Below are 21013 nucleotides of genomic sequence, written 5' to 3'. Positions count from 1 at the left end.
GCGAATCTCCAAAAATCATCAGCACCACCAATAAATCTTTTTATTTTCACACTTGTCTTGTTTGCCTTTTTACATTTCGTCATACTCTACTTCCCTTCTCGTACTGATCTGCGTACAATGGAGTGGTGAGTACAAATCAGAAATGCGAAGGAAAGAAAGAATGATACGCACTAAAATTCCTTCCACCCAGTAGTTTTCCCATGTGAGTCTGTTAAAAATACTCACTCTGTCCCCCTCCACACGTCACAACGTACGCCCTCCTGATGTATCCTCCCAACAGAACCGAACTTTACTTGATTCAACTGTCTAGTAGTCTGTGGGGAACAGCGTGTAGTCATCACCTCATTTTTAGTACAGCAAAACTTTATTGTCTGACAATACCTCTTATCGCAAGCCTTAACAGAACAATGGTCTCGAATGATTCCCATAGGACAAAATGTGGTATCAGCTATAACAAAATCTTTTCTATCCCTCTCTGTTACACAGTATCTCATCAGATGCAGAATATAAGGCCTTTGCACAATGGAATTTTAACCATGGAAGGAAGTGCGTGAGTGCTCATCTTTATCTGGCACACTTCTGTAGCTACGTGTAACACTGGCTGAAGTCCATATATATATCAGGCTTCACAGTGAAGAATAAACCGATCATCAGAGAAAGGAACAACTTTTATTTATAGAAACAGTTCTTAGATGTAAGTAGAAAGGCAAGTACATAAGCAGTTGACCCTATGAGCGATTAAGTATGTAAGGTCATACGTTTCCACATTTGAAATCATATCTTTAAAATATACAGAACCTAAGTTAAATATAAACTAATAACAAACTATTTTACAATCAATACAAAATCACTCGATCAAGAGTACATACTTAAATCCGGCTTCAACATTCGGATTTTGCTACATTTTAACTCAGTTGTTTGTCGAAACCTAAATTCTATAACAGTCTGTAATACGGAAATTTCATCAGAATATCTAAGGCATGGCAAAGTTGTCATTGTGCATAATTAAATACCACGCAATGCTGACGTATGGCGGAGTGGGGGCATAGTTTGACGTAGGGACTGAATGTAACGTTACGGTCTGGCGGCTACATCCCGGGCAGAAGAACCGCTGATACCCTCAGGATTAAAGGTTAAAAGATGCCCACAGCCGGTCTCGAATTAGTGGTGAAGACTGGTGTCCATTAAACTGGTTGCAGGAGTAACACATCATCGAAACAGATGGCAAAACTGTCATAAATGTGATCAGGTATTGATCCCAAAATGGAAGATAGCTTGAATTTAAGATACTTTCCTGGTACAAGCCTGCAGGAGACAACAATTAGGAATCCTCAGCCGTTATAGCGAGTAACCTTGCCGAGATTCGAACTGAATACCTCGTCTAAAGCTTAGATCTACAGACGGTGAGACGGAATAATCAAAAATACAAGAACGGCCAGGAGTGCGAACTCCTAACTGTAAATAACGTTAGACCAGCACCATCAATTACAAAGCACAGAAATTTCATAACCGGAAATCTTACGTAGCTCTGCGAAATATTTACAAAAGCATTTTACTTTCTGGAAACAAGGCTTAAAACATGACAATTTCACAAGATGGCTGTCTTTGGGTTGCTGCGCTACAGCAGGGACCTCTGAAACGTCGGTAAACTTCTACCAGACTACACGGCGCAACAATCCAAAGACAGCCATCTTCAGACTTAACGCCGTGAAAACCTGCAATCTTACCTTGACAATCTTAATTTAGATTGTGGTTTACGGTTAAGATCTGTGCAGTCTTGTAAGTAGTTACAATGTTTCAGAAAGTCTTCCTTGAGGGCAGAAACAGTAAGTTCATTCGAAACGTGTGTAAACCGGCTAAAATGCTACACGGCATCATAACCCACAGGACATAAAAATTTAGATATCGTAATTCTCAGATACCAATTTGTTCCGGTCATTACAATGCGACAGAGACAAATCCAGGAAAAACATAAACACAACACTTCAAGTTGAAATGCTTTGCCTTCATCACCCCAAAACACACAGGAGAGCGGGATGGGGGTTATGGGGGCAGCTGTTGCCCCACCCTCTCAGAGGAATCAGACACTAAACCTTTCGAAGTGCAACCCAAGAGATTCATTGAAATAAATCATGAAAGCGTAGATGTCGTCGTAGTACGCATTATATGCAAATCAAGTGACAACTGCCGACAATGGCTAAAGAAAAATTTTTAGGAACTAGACACACACAGACCTCGATCAATTTCATTTCGGCGACACAAATTTCTTCTTCTCCTCGTCTCCTCCTCCTAATCCTCTTGCTTCGCGTCCTTTTATCACTGAAGTCTAAATTCACGTGTATCCTGCCACATTTTCTGCCAGTGCCTTTGTTTCTACTTTCTAAATTTGTTCATTTGATCCAACCATTACGTTATCTGCTTCCCTACGTGTCTCTTTCATTTTGGTTTCGATCCCATTCCCATTATGGGAAGCACTGCTTGATAATTAATAATCTGAACAAGTAACGCCCCTAAAGTAATGTAGTGTATTTCGGAAACATATTTTTATAATGTATGTTCTATACTCTGTTCTTAATTTTCGATGCAAAAAATATTATTTCCGGAGTTGTTTTTCCAAGATTACTTTTTTCTAATTTTCATTTTTTCTACGGGTATCGGCTTGGAAGAAACGGCTTTGGACGGAAAGACTAATTTTTGCTATTATAAAGTATGGATTTCCATTAAGGTAAGTTTCTTGCTGAACATACATTATCATAAATTTTTCTTAATATATTCCAACTTTTAAGAAGTTCCTAAGCTAATTATTAATGTCTTCTCCGACATCAATCAAGAACCAATTACTAAGATTTCGCAAAAACAAAATTTTCATTTCGGTATTTTCGGCAACGAACTAACCTCACGTAAAATAAATATTTTGTTAATTTAAAGAATGAAAATGGTGAAACAAACAGTTAACACGTACGAAATCACGTCGTTCAGAATGTAACGACGAAAATGCTTTAGGCAATACTGTAATAATAATGATCAGCTTCAACAGTTAAATTTCTTGTTCTTTCTAGAGCGATAGTAAAAAGCAAGTCTTTTGTCACGTAAAGACAAGCGAACAGCATTCCTACATATGAGACACGTCACGCCCCAGAAAAGATGAGGCACTCCGCAAGGGCATACAGAACCCTGGAGCAACGTGGAAGCAAATTCTAAGAAAACTATTTATTGTTCTCAGACTCGAATCCGCAAGTCCTCTACCTCGTATCAGTCTTATGTCTGCACTACATCCAGTTACATACGCACTTAGTAACGTCAAGTGTAAAGCTTTCCGTGTAAGGGATTGCAGGCAAATAGTACTTCATACACTAAAACCCGTGATTTAATGGAAATAAATGGTCAGCTTCACGCTCCAGCCTCTTTAATCCCCAGTGATAACTGAATAGGAGAGTTGGCGGGCAGAAAGCCGGTCTCGACCGGGAGACAAACAGAAAAATTCCTGCTTCTACCTGAAATTGAATTGAGCTATCTAGGTTCACGTTTGTTAACTAAAGAATTATTTTGTTGTGGACCAAAGCCAGGTGGCATACAGCTAATTCCACCCTCCTTTAATTCTTAACACTCCTGCTACATTTTTACGACATCCAGGATTCAAATTCCGGCCCTCATACCAGCTATCTTGACGTCTTTGGCGGTTTAATACATTATCACAAAATAGGTCACGAACGCTTTCTTCCACAATCATAATTCACACTCATCCTAACATTCGACACGTTGTAACTTACACAGATGTAAAAGCGTTGTTAAATAAACCAGGAACTAAACTTTCATCGTCACAAAGTATGTCCCTCGCTTTTCGAAATTCTGTAATGATTTATTTTCCCTCATAGAAAAACCACCGAAGCCCCTGATTGCAGCACACTCTCGCCCTCTTCCTCACAGTCGTGTATGAACTCCGCCCCATCTGTACGTTCTGACTGCTCGGTCCTACAGCACGATTACAAACTTGATTAATTACTTTTGCTCAGTTCACAAGATTATTTTGGCGTAGCAGAGAGCACATGAATTTTCAATGTGCAGAAATGAAGCATGTCCAATCCCATCCCTCGACAGATCTAAAACGGACGCATTACATCACGTGTGTAATAGTTCAGGTGTCTTACAAATAGTTCGTAGGAGAAATGTGGCTCGTATTAGAGTTCTTTTATCACGGACCAACAGAATTATCTCTGAAGGAGTTGTTAATGTATGATCACTTGAAAGACAAAAACTGAGTAATTCAGTTTGAAGAAATAAATAGAATTTGAAAATAAACGACAGGTTTAAAATAATAAATTTATATATTGAAGGATAAAAAAGAAAAAATAAATTTACGTTTAACTTTTAATTCTTCTTACATGTGAGGAAGAAAATTTGTCGAGAAATTACCCGCCTTTTATGGAACCGGGCATTTGATTTCCCTTTATTTGATCACTTTAATAATATTTGGCTAAGAGTTGCTAAAAATTATTAAGCTTCTCATTTTATTTTCTCTATCGACCTGTCTCATTCACTCTCTTAAGTCAAAATATCCTCCTCCCAAACCACCGTCGTGAAAACGTCGAATCTCTGGTCTTCTAAAAAATCACTACTCCCGAGTCTCTAAGCTTAGCGGTTACTTATTTTGACATTTGGACTAAGCTTTGTCCTGAGAATAGTGCTGACAGCATTCATAACCTCTTATCTTTTAAGAATGAACATGGAATTTTAAGGAGGTTGCGAAGGGAAGCTCTTCCCTTGTTATGACAAGAACACGCACCCTTATAAACACAACCCACTTCAGCTAAAATAAATGACAACGATAATTTAGCGGTCCTGCACATTAATGGGATTGACCCAATAAAGACCTACACTATGTGAGGGTTGAAGTCGCTCCCCAGGGACAGACTTCTGCTCGTAATCAAAGACGTGGCCGGATAATATTTTGTCACCCTTACGACTTGCGTCAAGCTCATGGGAAAGCAGAAGCTTTATAATGCAGAACGTTAATGCAGTAAAGTGAGTGAATTGATACGTAATTCTATCTGTGCGAAGGATTTATGGATATAACTTCACGAATCAAACAATATGCCGTGATGACGGACGCAGTATGACCTCTGAAACGTTAGTGGACATCTACCATACTACACGGCGTAACAACCCAGAAGACAGCAATCTTTAGACTCACCGCTGTGAAAACCTCAAATCCTACAATACGTTTATTTCTTCAAATGTAAAAACGTAACCTCATCTAACCTGACATAACCTAACCTCAACTAAACTAAACTAACCTAACCTAACCTAACGTTAGTCATGCAGAGAGGAAATAACTTAGGAGCTTGACTTTTCAACGCATGCGCAACAAGGAAATTGTTATGCAGTCGATCCATGTCCTGCTGGCTGTGTCAACATTATACGGATAAAGAACGATATTTATGTGGCTGTATCCTAGGGGAATGGCTGATCCCGCAGTAAGAAAGTATTCCCGAGCGGCTTGGAATGATGTTCGTTGGTAGCAGGTTCTTGATCCACAGTATATAGATCGAACCAAGTCGAGCAGATAAGTGGAACAGACCTTGAGTTTTATTGACCAACAATATTGAATAAATTTCTTGCAGAAAACAATTGAACAGAGTCAGGTATTGAAAATGGAGACAGCGAGTAGACTGATATTCAATACAGAGGCCAGTACAAATTCCCCTTATGATAGACTTGTATAAAATGTTCGAAGATTCACAGCGTAGAACCATGTACCTCGATGTCACACCCTTTGACGTCAGTATGGGCTTTTTCATGCAAGTAGACGTAACGAATGACGAGCTGTGTTTTCAAGGCACATGTAAAATACATGGTAACCCCAAACTATTTCAACACATGTCCTTCCAAAGTTCAAGGTCACAAGACTTCAGCTGGCAACCTCTCGCTGTACACTATTTCATAACTGTTCACGTGAATGAATACACAATAATTTGTTTATTATATTTGTGGGCACAATCCGAAGAGCGAGGCTATTGCCAATTTTTATCTGGCTAATCTCATTATTAGCCGCTTCTGGAGTTGGCCAAAACATATGGCACACATCGATCGTCGCGATTCAGTGGTTAGCATTTCTTCGCTTCTGGAACATTTCGTGTTTGATTCCAGGCCCTGAGAACAGATATCTTCGATGTGTTTTTCCAAGCTTTCCCCAAATTATTCTAACATAGAGCAAAAGTATACCTTGAAACAGACAATCGAAATGCGTCATGTAAATCATGCTAACGAGTAACTCTTATCTGAAACATCTCAGATCACTGAATTTCTTACCAAATCCACGGAGTGAAGTCCTCTTCAGAAGCTGATAGAGCTGGGATAAGCTGAGCTAATTAAGACATTCTCCGTCTTAAAGTTCATAACATGTTCACAAAAGCCCCGATTTCACTACATTTTGAACAGAAAACTGTTTGGGGACAGCTACATTTCATACAGAACACAGTAAACAAAACCACTTTCTATTCTGACACCTTCTGTTTAAGACATAAAAAAATAATTAATATATGTCACAACTACCAGACATAACTTTAATCTACCGCCACCTATTTTTTAAAAAAAATTCTGTCTTAAACAAATAATCTGATTGCAAAGGCCAGCTACTGCAGCTCACAAATGGAAAACGTGTTTACACAACATAAAAATAACTCTTCTCGTGGCATGGATCTATTTTAAATACGCTTCATATGTTTATTTATTACTTATAGTTAAGTAATATTGTGTATTATTGTGTAAATACAAACGTAGATTTTGAATTCGTCACTTTCACACAAAATTAAAAACCATTGTGTTTGTTCCATAACAAAGTGTAAACATACACATTTAATTTCAGTCTTACGATTACTATTCAGAGTATTTAATACTAAACATAACGAAGGATGTTTTAATTTAAATTTAATAACACAACCTCGTTTCATCGTGCATTTCTGTGGTGAGACACAAGTTTGCCAGAAAATTAATTAGGTCTATAAAAATTGTCATCTAGGGGTCAAAGTGTGACAGAGCATATCAAGTAATAACAGCATTTCAAAGCTGCAGCCGCTTTTGATGTTAAATGAAGTATTTCAAAATAATTGCTGAAATCCTTATGGGGTAGGTTGTAGATAACAGAATTCAAAATCGTTAAGGACAGTAACGATTCATTGTTTAAAGACATTATACTAACATTGAGGTTGTTGAAAGACAGATAACTACGAATGCATTAAACGTTTTTGAAAGTAATTCCGAGTTACAGTAAAACAGAAATGCAAATTAAATAAATGCCAGTACATAAAACCACGCTCAGTGGCCTGTACTTAATAACATGCACAACGCAACAGAACGGGTTTTGGAAAATATTTCGAGGAAAGGGACGCATTATATTCGAAAAAATATGTCGTATCATTTCGGCGATCTTTGAACAGACCTCAAGGAAGAGTAATTTTGTTTGACAATTCCAGTCTCATTAGATATAAATGTCTAAATATAAAATTATAGGCAAAGTTTTGAAACAACGACCAGAATTCAGCAAAAATTATTTTCCTGAAGTTTAGGAATTCAAAAGTTTGTTTGAGAAACATTCGTGGAATATAATACAACCGAAACCATGGCCTCAGACTTTACAAAAGATGCAAACAATAACAATGGCTAGAAGAAAAACAGTTCTTACGAAACTCTGCTAAGTGCAATGCACCTCATTTTGTTTGCAAATGAAAGAGAATGAATTACTGAAATTGTTTCCGAGTTGGACGAATAACTTGAGATAAACAGGCTAAAGTTTAGAAAAAGTTAAAGAACGAATTTACATTTATGCTTCTTATAAGAACCCGGAGGTATTTTAAAATAATCATTACCCTTTCACAAGCAAACTTATACTTACGTGATTACAGAAGCATTCAAGAATAGTGTGCAACTTCTTACTTATATTATGAATTTAAAAAAAAAGTTAAAGCAAATTCTATTATACATTTCGACAACATAATAACACAGTAGTTAGGCATATGTGAGTTCTTACGAAGTCGTCCAGCTTTTCAATGCATTTGGTCCACAACAAACAGTTGCAATTGAGAGAAGGTTAATGTTTAACCGCCATAATTTTCAATTCTGCCAGCATCACTTTTCCTTTAAATCAAAACTGACTTTACATTTTTATATTAAACAATTAGAGCCAATATTTTTCCTTAGATACAAATATTAAAAATAAAACTGGACTTCTAGGTTGAGTATTTGATATTCTTGTTTAGTATTCGAGAAGTTGCGTGTTTGATTCCCGGCCAACTATCCTGAGAGATTATTCATGTTTTTCCTCAGTACCTTCAGGTAACTATTAGAAAACCGCTCAACAGAACAAGACCGGCTTCCTGTCAGTTCAATCCACCTTCATGATTCAACATCATTCTTCCATTTCATAATCTTCTCATCCAAATAATTTTCCTTCCTTTTACCACTTACTACAGTGCAATGCCATCAACACACATTCATTTTTAACTTCCATTCGACACTGTATAAAGTATGTTGCAGTGAGTCGTCGTCTAATAAACTGAGAAACAACACATTCGAGGTAATGATGACAATAACGTCTACGAATAAAGCAAGTTATCAGGCTTTGGAGCAAAATGTGTGAACCATGTTGATTTTTAAATATTAATTATCGTTGTATCAGGGATGTACGAGGTGCGATCGGAAGGTTTCAAGACTGCGCGTATAAAAACCCGTACACTTATCTCAGGTATTAAATTCATCCATCACCCTCGAAGTATTTCCCCTGGGAGTGAACACAACGATCCCAGCGCCGCTGCCAAGCCTGGAAGCATCCCTGGAAATCTTTCTTTGTCAGCCTGTCAAGCACCATCTGCGATTCTGCGTGAATCTCTTGCCAAAGACCCGCCAAAACGGCTACGGAAACCTATGAAATGCTAAAGCAAGCATTTGGGGAGTCCGCAATGGGTCGTGCACAAACGTTTCTGTGGCATTCACGTTTTAAAAATGGCCGAACCTCTGTCGATGATGACGAGCGTTCTGGACGTTCATCTTCGAGCACAACGCCCGAAAATGTTACGAAGATTCGGCAGGCCATTCACGAAGATCGACGTCGTACCATCAACGACTTGTGCGACATTGTTGGGATAGGCTATGGGACCTGTCAGCTGATTCTAAAGGACAGAAGCGGCCGGCAAAGTGGCGCAACCACAACTGGCTGCTGCATCATGACAACGCGCCAGCGCACACCGCCCTCAAAGTTCGGTAGTTTTTGGCCTCAAACACCATGGCCTTCATCCCGCACCCTCCTTATTCGCCGTGTGACTTCTTCCTCTTCCCAAAGATGAAAATTCAGCTAAAGGGAAGGAGATTTGAGACGATAGAAGAGATTCAGGCAGAATCGCAGATGGTGCTTGACAGGCTGACAAAGAAAGATTTCCAGGGATGCTTCCAGGCTTGGCAGCGGTGCTGGGATCGTTGTGTTCACTCCCAGGGGAACTACTTCGAGGGTGATGGATGAATTTAATACCTGAGATAAGTGTACGGGTTTTTATACGCGCAGTCTGGAGACTTTCCGATCGCACCTCGCCATTGCGAAAAGGATTTGCCCTAGAACAGCGTTTACCAACCTATGGTACACGTACCACTGGTGGTACGTGAGCCAATGTTGAGTGGTACACGAACTAAGTAAGAAAATCAAAAGATAATATTAACATAAATAAGTTTTCCCTCAACGGATTTGGTTAGTGGTATATTTAATATGTTAAGTTAGAATTAGTGGTACGCCAGCGAAGAAGGTTGAGAACCCCTGCCCTAGAAAGTAAGGCAAGAATTTGCTCGCCGTAGTTTAAGCTCGAGAGAAACAAAAATAAAGACGCAAACAGTAGAGAGAAGAAGAAACAGAGACAAAGAAAGACAAAAGGATAAACAGGGAGATATTAATCGAATGAATAAACTAATCAATCACACGAATAAACAAACAAAAGAAACGAGCAAATAAGAGAATGATGACTGAGGTCCCTCAACGTCGATGGCATCTTCTGGGTACTGGTGGGCGTCAATGTTCCTCCGAAATCTTCACGGCCGTGAGAACCTCAAATCTACGAGGTCTTTATTATCTAAAACATCGGAGCGCGGGACCAGAATATTAAACCGTCGTGTTCTATTTGTGGCACAAACAAATTAGGATTATTTAAGTCCATCGATCAGAGTCTTTTTTTTTTGGGAGGCCCATAAAAATAAATTCTGAAGGTTCATTACAGTGTTCACAAGAGCCTGTTACTGGACCTTATTCATAACCTCGTGAATGCATTCCACACTTCACTTCCTATATATTTCAGTTCCATGTTAATATTATCCTCTCATCTACGTTTGGGTCTCCCGAAAGGTACCTCCTATTCAAGTGTTTCTACTAAAATTTCATTTCAATTTCTCGTATCTCCGTGTTAATCTCATCCTCCTTGATTGGGTCATGCTTCAGACAAGCCAATCCAGGACAATCGCCCTCGGATGCGACTCGCAGCGTTACTCAGGTAATGAATGTGTGGCTCAGACATCCGTTAAGAATGTGGATCAGTTCAGAACATGGTGTTGGTGCATAGGAGAAATTAAATGCTTATGTGGCGAGTTTCTGCACAATCATCGCAAGCCTCCCCCCTCCCCCGCCCCCGGTAGAATGAGGTACCGACCGTCGAGGTATACAAGACGCACCTCCTGAACAATTTGCGAGCCCCAGCATCCTCCACGAGGAAACAAGAGACGCCTGATGAAGACGCAGACATGAAGCAAATTGCGGTCACTGTACAGTTTTGTCAAGGAAATTCAACCTCGAAGCAAATTTATACTTCGCAAATGAACATTACATTCTCAAGATAGTAATTCTAAAATAAATAGCATTGAACAATCCGCCAACAAAAGAAACAGTGACATCAGAGCACAAATATTTTCAAAATGCCTTCCTTGCATGTCTGCATACTTCACCAGCAATCATTTATCGAAAATGTTTTTACTAACTGTTGTACAGATATCAACGCACACAGTTTAACTCCGTGTATAAGTTACCTTCGAAAGCTTGCAGTCGTTAAGTTGGTCATTAAATTTCCCGCTATGAACTCCAAAATTTCGTATACTATATTTTCCACAGCCCGTCACAGATGATTTCAGTCCACACCGATGTCCTACCTCTTTAAGATAAATTTTAATATCATTATTCTTCCATTCAAGATTCGTGTTCGAAGTGGTATTATTCTCTTCAGATTTTCGTTTTTTGCAATTTTTTTTATGGATTTATAATCTATTAGATGCTAACTACACAGCCCGCACACCTCATACGATTTGATTTGATCAATCTAATAATATTTTTAAAATGCACATTATGAAGCTTAACAATATGCGAGTATTTCTCTCCTCTCAAAATCCGCACCCATTTCTCAATCTCCGAAATTGTCTACTTTCGTGCCTTACATAAATATCAAAACATTTTAAACGTAAACTGTCAAAACCAACGTTGTACTTAATATGTACGCATTCTTTTGGTAAGAGTCCTTAATCTAGTAAGAATTATTTGCGAAGAATATTAGCAAGGTACACCAGGACATGGAATATACCCACATAAAAAATCCCAAGAACAGACGCGCCAGGCATAAATCTGCCAAGACGTATATCACGACTACAAATTTTATGACCAACACTGTACCTACAGCAGTAAATTCTGTAAACATGCTTTTCACAGAACAGTGTTGTCATAGCAACAGAAGGCAATATCCTGCCGACTGAGCAACGAGTTCTGTTGACAAACTCCGTAACTACTGCAGTTGAATGTCTTCTGCCAGTCGTCAGTAATTATTTTCGTCTCTGCTTTGAAGTCTATTATTTCAGATCAACAGTCAGAAAGGAGTTAATTGCCTCTAATTATAATAAAACATTAATTAACTGCAGTGTCGTGCATTAATTACTGACATTTCTTCTCTCTTCCTTAGTTACTTTATACTTTTTTTCCTTGTATGTAAACATTAACTAACTCTACACAGCAACTTCATTCTAGTCAAGAAACTACCCGCCATTTTATGAAGCCTGATGGTTCATTATCGTGTTTACATAAGTTCGCCACCGGTTCGTATCCTGAGGGATATAAATGCAATTCACAATCTCACACCCAATTTCCTTAAGATCTGTTTAATATTATCCTCCCACCTATAACTAGGTCTCTTGAGTGGTGTTTTACATGCGCCCAACGTGCTCATCACACTTCATTACCCTGCAATCAACGGGCATAAAAATAACAATATTGGCCTCATATCATTTGCATCCAACTCTAAAAAAGTCACTTGTTACTTTAAAGCAATGGCTTTCAACCCTTGGGTTTTTTTTCGCCATATTAGAATAAAAATACCGAAATAGCATTTGTGATAAAATATACACCTATGTTTAAAAATCTTACTTGGCTTTTCCCCGCTTATACTGGGTTTTAGGTAATATTATTTTCACATTTTTCACTCTCACGTTTTCTTATAGAAAAATCTTCCCATCTTTAGGTCCACTATTTGTAGGCATTTCTCTCTCTCTTCTATACAAAAGGTCTCTACACTCAACACAACTTGTATGAATAAGAACAGAGCGGCACAAAACCTTGCATAAAGTGACGTAATTTTTTTTACTGTCACGGACAGACGTCATAATTTCCAACAAGCAGTGGGATGAGGCGCCTTCTTAGACACTGCTGAAACACCACGACCAACGGCAATTACTACTACCATTTTCACTACCTTCTGTTTCCAAATTTCAAACATGTTTATTGTTACGCTAAAACTAATTATTAAAATATACTAAATTACGCATAATGTGACATTAACAATTATATAACATTTTAATTTGCATATTTTTTTGTCAATTTTCTATTGAAAGACTGGCGACATAGCATCTGAGAACCACTGCTCTAAACAAGGATAGCCTACCGATATTATTTGTGTTCCACACGTACATTTATTCATATTTATATCAACCCCCCTCCCCTTGATAGAAATATAGTTAGCGTCTAAGTAAAAATGTGTAATATATGATGAAACTAATAAATATAAAAAAAATCCATAAATTTGTTATAGAATATAATTGAGTAACACATGAACCTGTCTTTAAAGGCAAGTTTAAGAGATTACTGTTCAATGAGGTTTAAATAGATTGTCCTCATTCATGACTCAACGGCCCTCGAGTTGTAACCTGCTAGAATGTAAATAAGAACAAACATTTGTGCTCTTTAAGGAACTGTAACAATGAACATGTCTGAAGTAACTTACAGCTATTATAAAGGATACCAAACAGCAAACTACAGACCAATTTAGTCCTCCACAAAAAAGAACTTGATTAATTCCAGTTTATGCCGAGAGTAGTCAAACCGCCGCTAGCATCCGTTACAGGTGAGCAGGAATTTGTAAGGCAGCAGATGAAAAACAATTTCAGCGTGCAACAATGAGCAGCGCAGTACAACAAAGCGGAAAGACTCGACAACCGCCCCTGGACATCACCGTAGGGTAAATGAAACCGTTCATTGTCCTGCAAAGGTTACACAGCACGGAAATTGTTTCGGAAATAAAAACTTCACTGCATGATACGACCAACTTCTTTCGCTGGTTGAATACAGTGCCAGAACTTTGATTATCAAACAAAATCTCTGTTTACTGGATTACTTAACAATGCTGTGTTATTTATATACTGTCGAATTATAAGTTACGATTACACAATAGATAGTGCCACTGATTTACACTGATGGACTGAGAACAACGGAACACCAGGATAACAGTGGTTATCACTGTTAACTTCTGAAATAAGAAGTCTGAGGCTAAATACGTACTATATCTCATCTTTCAATTAAGTATTTAATACGACTTTCATCAATGAAGAGAGATTGGTTATTTTTATTTCTTATAAGTACCAGGCAACTAAATGCTTATTATTTCTAAAAAATACATCATTAAACACAGTATACGAATCAAAAATTAAAATAAATTAAAATAGCTCTAAATGGGGCGATGAGTGAGCTACCAATCGCCCTGATGATGCAGGTAGCAAGGGCTTCCGAAACGTTGGTAAACTTCTATGAGACCAAACGATGCTACAACCCACAAGACAGTTATTTTCGGATTCACAGCCGTGAAAACCTTAAATCATGCTAAAATAGCTTTAGTGTTCACTTTCGAATGCTCTGTGTAGCCTATAAGGTGTAAGTAAACGGAAATTTTGTACAGAACGTTCTGTCGAGAAAAAAAGGGGACTGAATAAAAACATCACTGTCTGTAGAAAAAACATTTTATTCTTAAACAATAATAATTTTTTTTAAAAAACATGCGTTTCTTATGATTCATTCAAAGTACAGACCAAAGAAAACAAAATAAATACATTATTACCTGTATATAATTTGTTGCTTGATACAAAAAGAGACAGAAACAAAAATAAAAAACAATTGTTTTATTGCATTTATGAGGCGAAGAGTTAAAACAAAATGGCAGAATTATGATTATAAAAAAAGATATGCAGTGCGTTGAGGCTGCTTTACTTTTTGACGATTATCACAAAAGGTCGTTTCGATTATGTTCGTCAATGACGACAAAGAAGCGTGTGAAATGTTAATTTCTTCCTCTACCGTATCACCGGCTCCATCAATGGATAATATTCTCGAACACGTAACCAAGCAAGTTACCACGCAACGCCGGGCACAATATTCTACCATGCAACTTTTATGATAAAACCACGAACACTTTTGTCTTATATATCGGGTGTCCAAAAATTAGCGGACAATTTTTAGGTAATGTATTTAATTGTTTATAATAAATACGAAAAATGAATTTATAAATTTCCGTGTCATGTGAAAACACTTGAATGTTGTGACTCTTTTTGTAGCATACAAGATTTTTGCTTGTGTTATAAGTCAATAATTACATTGCCTTCGCATCGCCCCCTAATTTACAAATATTATATTTGAAAAACAAACCTCTGGACCTGTAAGTCTGTAATGCGCAATTTTCACGAAATGCATAAAATTAACATGTTTATCTGTTCTCTTCAATAATAAAAGAATTTAATTCACGTGTTGATAGACAGAACGTTCTCGGTCGGACTTTAAACTTGGCAGTTTTTATCAGAAACGGTTCAAAAAAAATACAAATAAACCATGAATCTCGTTAATACCTAAATTTAAACTGTGAAAAGCTAATCGAAGCGATATGAACAGCATTTAATTAAGAAAAATAACCAATGAATCTCACTCTTCCTGAACAGCTTGGAACCAACACGAAATGCAACGGAATTTTTCTCATCGTCAAGGAACTGAAGGCAGCAGACACCTTCGAATCGTCGGTAAACGTCTACCAGGCTACACGGCGCCAATCCCAGAAGATAAGATTTCATGCTTGCAGAACCTCAAATCTCATTCAACGGAATTGACCACTGGTGTGCAGTTTCTTTGAGTCGCTGAAGTAAAAACAGGAGACGAGAAATGAGTACCGTAAGTTAATGGATTCGCAACTGAGTGAAAAATATCGATGCGTTTAACATGTCCTAGGAACTTTGACCATCTATGGCTCCGAAATATAAACATCTTTGTAATTGGAAAATGACATAAATTTTCAGTAAGTCAACCGTAATTTTCTGTGTTTTTGTTATTAAAGCGGTGCTAAAGACATAGTCGCATATTCTGCTTATTATTTTACGTCCTTTAAAACTTTATAAACAAATCAATAACACTTATTTTCAATGTGCCTTAATGTATTTGTATGTTACACAGAATGGTTCTAAATTATGTAACATAAATGATATGGGAGTTTCAAAACGTCAGTATGAATCAGAAACGTCCAATGGTCTGGAAATGCTTCTGCAATAAGTTACAGATGGTAAAAGTTCAAGAGCATATTATGTTTCAAGGCTAGTTCAGTCAGCATGATGCTCACAGCTGTTAAATATGTGTATCAGATTCATAGATCATCTCACTGGTCCATGTGTCTTGCCAGCAAAACTTACGGATGTATTTGCCTCAAATGTTTAACGACGTTTCATTACGCACACGACAACGGAAGTGGTTTTTACACGATGTTATTCCAGACATTTTAGTCTGGCTATACGAGATTGGATAGGTAAGCGTTAACCCGGACAATGGATCGGTCGTGGCTCCGAGATTCCCGTGTCGTGGCCACCACGGTCACCAGGACTTTATACAACAGACTTTTATTTGTGGGGTCCATTGGAAAATACGGTTTACGCTAACAGTGAAGGCACCACAGAGCGATTTTGGCAACACATACAGGTTGCAGCAAATAAGCTTCTACCCCGACATTATGCTAACGCATGTGTCCACGACCACAGAGGTCATTTCGAGTATTTGTTGTAATAATTTAACAAGTAAGCATTTCGCATTTCAGAAGTGTTGGAACGTTCTCTTGGCCTTCATTTTTATTCCCTTCATAGAAATAAAAAACTATTTACGATCATTTAAAAGAAAAGATTCAGTCCTTGCTAAAACGTTATGCAAAACATTTTATTCTAATAACTTTGGAGACTGGAATAACAGAAAACAAATGCTATGCATCACGCGGTTTGACATCGTATTTAACGAAAAGCACACTGTAGTTCTTGACACACTTGCCTCACATGCTGAAGCTCAATTTTCCTTTAAAATGTGCGATAATGTATCGTTAAACAACTGGGACACATGCACAATGTTTCTATTTGTAACACCGTCCTCTCAAAAAGCTGATTTTATCTCGCAAGTCGCCACGAGGCACCACTGCCCTGTGTTTATAAAATCCTGAATATTTAATTTCATATACTTAAAGAGTGTTGAAATATGCTAAACAACATAACGACGTCTCATTTTACATCATACATCCAAGCCACGAAAGCCATTAGTAGAGCAACAATTTGACCATATAACTACTTATTTTTCACATCTGATTTTAATGTATTTCAGGGCAGGTGGAGATCCTGTAAAATAAAAATGCCGAAATAGTTTCTCCAAAGTGGAGGCAAAAATTACAATTGCCATGTCTGTGGGGAGGGGAAATTCGTGTAAAAATATTTATACATTGGGAGTTCAGTAATTGGTGGCTGACGTGATTAGGCGCTATTCAGGTACTAACCAAAGTGAATTTTACTTTGGTAACATCCATGGGTTCAATCACGATTATGATCAAATAACTTAAACTCTTGGATGGCTGCAACAGCGTCTGTTTAAGGTCTATAGCAGGTGTGCTCAAAATTTTAGACAGGCGGGCCACACTGTAAGATACGACGTGCTACGAGAACCAGAACATTGAAATATTTCTACGGAAATCAACGCAAAACTGAACATTACAACAAAAATCACTTACACATACCATATTAACGTGAAATGTAACATTCGGACTGCCTTTACTCAGCAGGAAAATCTACATTTGGATCCATTTTTAAAATACAGTTTTATTTACCTGAGTTGTATGCATTGCGGTGTGTCATAGAATGATGTGGAATATGGAGTGCCTGTTTTAGGGGCGGGGAACATTAGTGTGCTGCTGTCTATGGGGTAAAATTCCTGGTTCTTTTTATCCAGTTTTCGTCTGATACTACGCAACACACCTGTTTTTTCGGTCATATTCTGTTATCACATATTTTTAATTTTGCCCAGGGCAGCCCAAGTTCCCACGTTTTCAAACACAATCAAAAACAAATCTCCCCCCACCCACTGTTGATGTACCATGGGAAATTTTAGGACTAGCTAGTTCTTCAACAACCTGAAAAGAATCTGTCATGCATCGATTGATGATTAATAAATTGGGCAGTATCGCTAATGTCATTACTAACATCTAGTGCTAAACAAAAGATTTCACATTCTTTTGCTTTGTTTCTAAACTTTGTAAGTCACCACTAACCAAAAGCTTCGCGTCACTGTTGCGAAACAAACTTTCCCCATTATTCATAAAAACAAAATGCCTTTGAAAAATTCTACATCAAGACCACTTTTTTAATAAGGACATAATATAATGTGCTTTGTTTGACCTAGTCCAATTATCGTCCTTATTCTGAAAAAATGTACTCACTACCTACACTTATCGCACTACAAGCCAAAGAACAGAACTCGCATACACTTACGAGAAACTACAGAACATGCAAACTAAAGGGAGTTCAATCGTGTCGATAATGCACAATGGAAAGACCTTGACATCCGCTACAGTGGACATAAAACATTAAAACATGTAGAAACACGATTCTATAATAAAGACAACATACACATCTCGTTCATGTAGGCTTACCAGGGGTGGTGTGTTCATGTTGACCGCATTATTCCGGCTAACACTTCGATAAACGAAAAATAAAGCTTTCCACCTTGCTTTCATGGTTCAGTTTTAATCCATCAACAGAAACACCGGAGAACCGATCAGATAAAATGCATCGTTAGCCAGTTCTGGCCGACCAGGCGTTGTGACGCTCGAGGCGAGCGTTCAGGCTGATAAAACTGGCTGGAGATGCATTTTATCTGATCGGCTCTACTGTGTTTTGGTTGATGACGTACCTACGAATCACGAAAGTCAGACAGAAGACTTCTTATTCTTAGTTTTAAAAAGTGTTAGCCGGCCTGACTCAGTTATCATGTGCTTCAAAATACAATTCAGATTTCGGAACAATGTGCAGCTAGCATTTGTACTGGGTGGAAGTTTTGAAAATTAGCGAACACACTGATTCCAGCAATTCTGTTGAAGAATTTATAAGTGACTGCCCCCACAAACTAGTTGACACATTTGGAACAAATACTTGTCAACTGTTACGATCAGTCACACATTCCTTTTAAGGTAACTGCCGGCTGTCTCACTAAACCATTGTGGTATTTCGGCCACTTGGTAGCACATACAATTTCTTAACAAGGCAAGCACGTGGTAAAAAGGCGAACAATGTTCAATTTGATCTGTACACAGCGTACAGAGACAAATGTTTTCATTCTGTATGTTAAAAATTAAAACAAATATTCACTCATAATTTAATCGTATTTCTTCGCGGTCGATGTCAAATTGGGCTCTACTTTTCCTGGATTACGGCTACCACCTGTCCTTTCCATTGGTTGACGGCCCATCAAACTGTGCAACTTCAAAGGTCCTACTAGTGTTCTATGCCGTTCCTATAAAATTTCCGAAGACTTGAATATAAATGTAGCAAAATCAGGGTAACTGGTACACGAATTCATTACCGTTGTGCGTAAACCAGCCAATCATAATCCTATGTTATATAACCACCGTTTTGTATTTGCACTTACATTTAAAACTGCATGATTTAAAAATAGATGTACGATGATTCAAATATGTGATCAGGATCGACTAACTTGCATACAATAGCAGCGAATTCGTGGATGTAAACTGAACTTATTACACAATTCTATCGTAATTTTAAGGCAATGTAAACTTTTACTGGAAACGTGAGACAGAAGGTTCTCATGACAAAGATATCCATGTCGGTCTTGGTTGTAACGCCGCGCTGTGTGGACTTGTACACAGTTCCAATGTTTCTGAGGATATGAATGTATGTTGTTGAACGACCGTCTTTGACCCAGATTTCAACCGATGAACAGGCTATCTAATTGATCAGCTCCCTCGTACAGAATTTTCACCGAGTAGTGTGTTCCACATTCTTTGCACAGTGTATGAAATGTTGCTTTGCCCCTGCGTCAGCATGTTTCATGTACGAAACTACTGCACGGTCTAGGACTTAAGGCTTTGCTGGGGGGGTTTACGCTGAACGTTGATAGGCCAACTTTTGGTGCATACAGATTCTGTATAATCCCATAATACGAATGACGCTATAATCGAAGTATTTCTCAGACCGGCCATTAAACAAGTCTTGTTCCACGACATAACGATACCTGTAATGTTGACCACCTTTCGATACTCGCTCAAGAAAGTGCAATAAACAGTACAATCACGGAGGCAATCATTAAAGCGCGACGCATATGGTAACTGTAATTTGGCTCCATGTACTTACCGTGCAACTGCGACTGGGAGCTCGGTCTTGTGGACGAAACAGCACAAATGGCCAGAATATTGACATTGTCACTGCACTGATTATTTTAACCTAAATTACTTTTACGCCAATCATTAAATCACTTAAGAAATGTAATTACGCAATTCCATCTTACACATTCACAACAAACTAGCAATTACAATTAGAACAACGCTCTTGCAACATCCCTCCTCTACTCACAAGCAGGATGCCAAAATGTCCGCTTGGCGCTGTCATCTAGTTACATTCGGCTAAAGTTCGACAGTTTTCGTGTGACTGACAATCACAATCGGAAATGGCAATCAGGTTTTAAACAGCTAGAAACAAATCTCAAATTTGATTTATTTGTAAGTCATTAACAAAGTCGTATTTATTAATATATATAAATGCATACAAACAGCAACAACGGGAATAATCGTATATGGACAGGCCTAGATACTACGAATAATGCAAAGACATGGAAGGGGTGATGAAGGGATAGGAGCTGAACAGGTTGCAGTGTGGGGGTGGGGGTAATGACGTATTAACCCGAGTTCGGTGGTGTCGAAAAGAACGTTCTAGCATCAAGCCAAAGCCACTGTCGTTCAACATTTCATATGTATAACGCAACGTACTGAGACGAAATGCGAAATCAGCATTTTTGTTTTACTATAAAGGCCAGTTGTAACTAAACGCACTAACCGTTCTGATACTCAACAACACAATGTATTAACGAGTTTCGTATGATTATCACATCGCGCAGCGTTTATGTCCCACAATAGCATTAACCAACTGATCTTTCATAACGGAGACAGAAAAGTCATCCAAATCCGTCCGGTGGTTCTCGAGTTAAATCGAATGGACAGACCCGACCAACCGATAATGCGTTCTCCCATAGCATTTCGTGCAAGGAACTCATTAGTTATTCCACATAACTCCTGTTAAAAACAGTTTTGATTATTTTCACAAAACTAAAGAAATGTTCCTCATTAAATGTAGAAACAACGAAACAAAATGGCAGTTCACATTATCTCCA

General features: G+C 38.1%; 1 long non-coding RNA gene across 1 annotated transcript in view; it reads right to left on the bottom strand.

Annotated features, from left to right (window-relative positions):
• The window catches only part of LOC110834568 (uncharacterized), a 260749-nt gene extending 239752 nt beyond the window's left edge, over positions 1-20997 (bottom strand). The window contains exon 1 of the long non-coding RNA XR_015536042.1: positions 19981-20997. This is a non-coding gene — a long non-coding RNA (uncharacterized LOC110834568). The remainder of the gene's footprint in view (positions 1-19980) is intronic.
• Positions 20998-21013: the final 16 nt, after the last annotated feature.

This window comes from Zootermopsis nevadensis, unplaced genomic scaffold (assembly GCF_977971745.1).
Source record: "Zootermopsis nevadensis isolate Lab colony 2312 unplaced genomic scaffold, Znev_1.0 Znev_ptg000021l, whole genome shotgun sequence".
NCBI lineage: Eukaryota > Metazoa > Arthropoda > Insecta > Blattodea > Termopsidae > Zootermopsis > Zootermopsis nevadensis.
The sequence above is the reverse complement of the archived record's forward strand: the minus strand, read 5'-3'. Positions and strand labels throughout refer to the sequence as shown.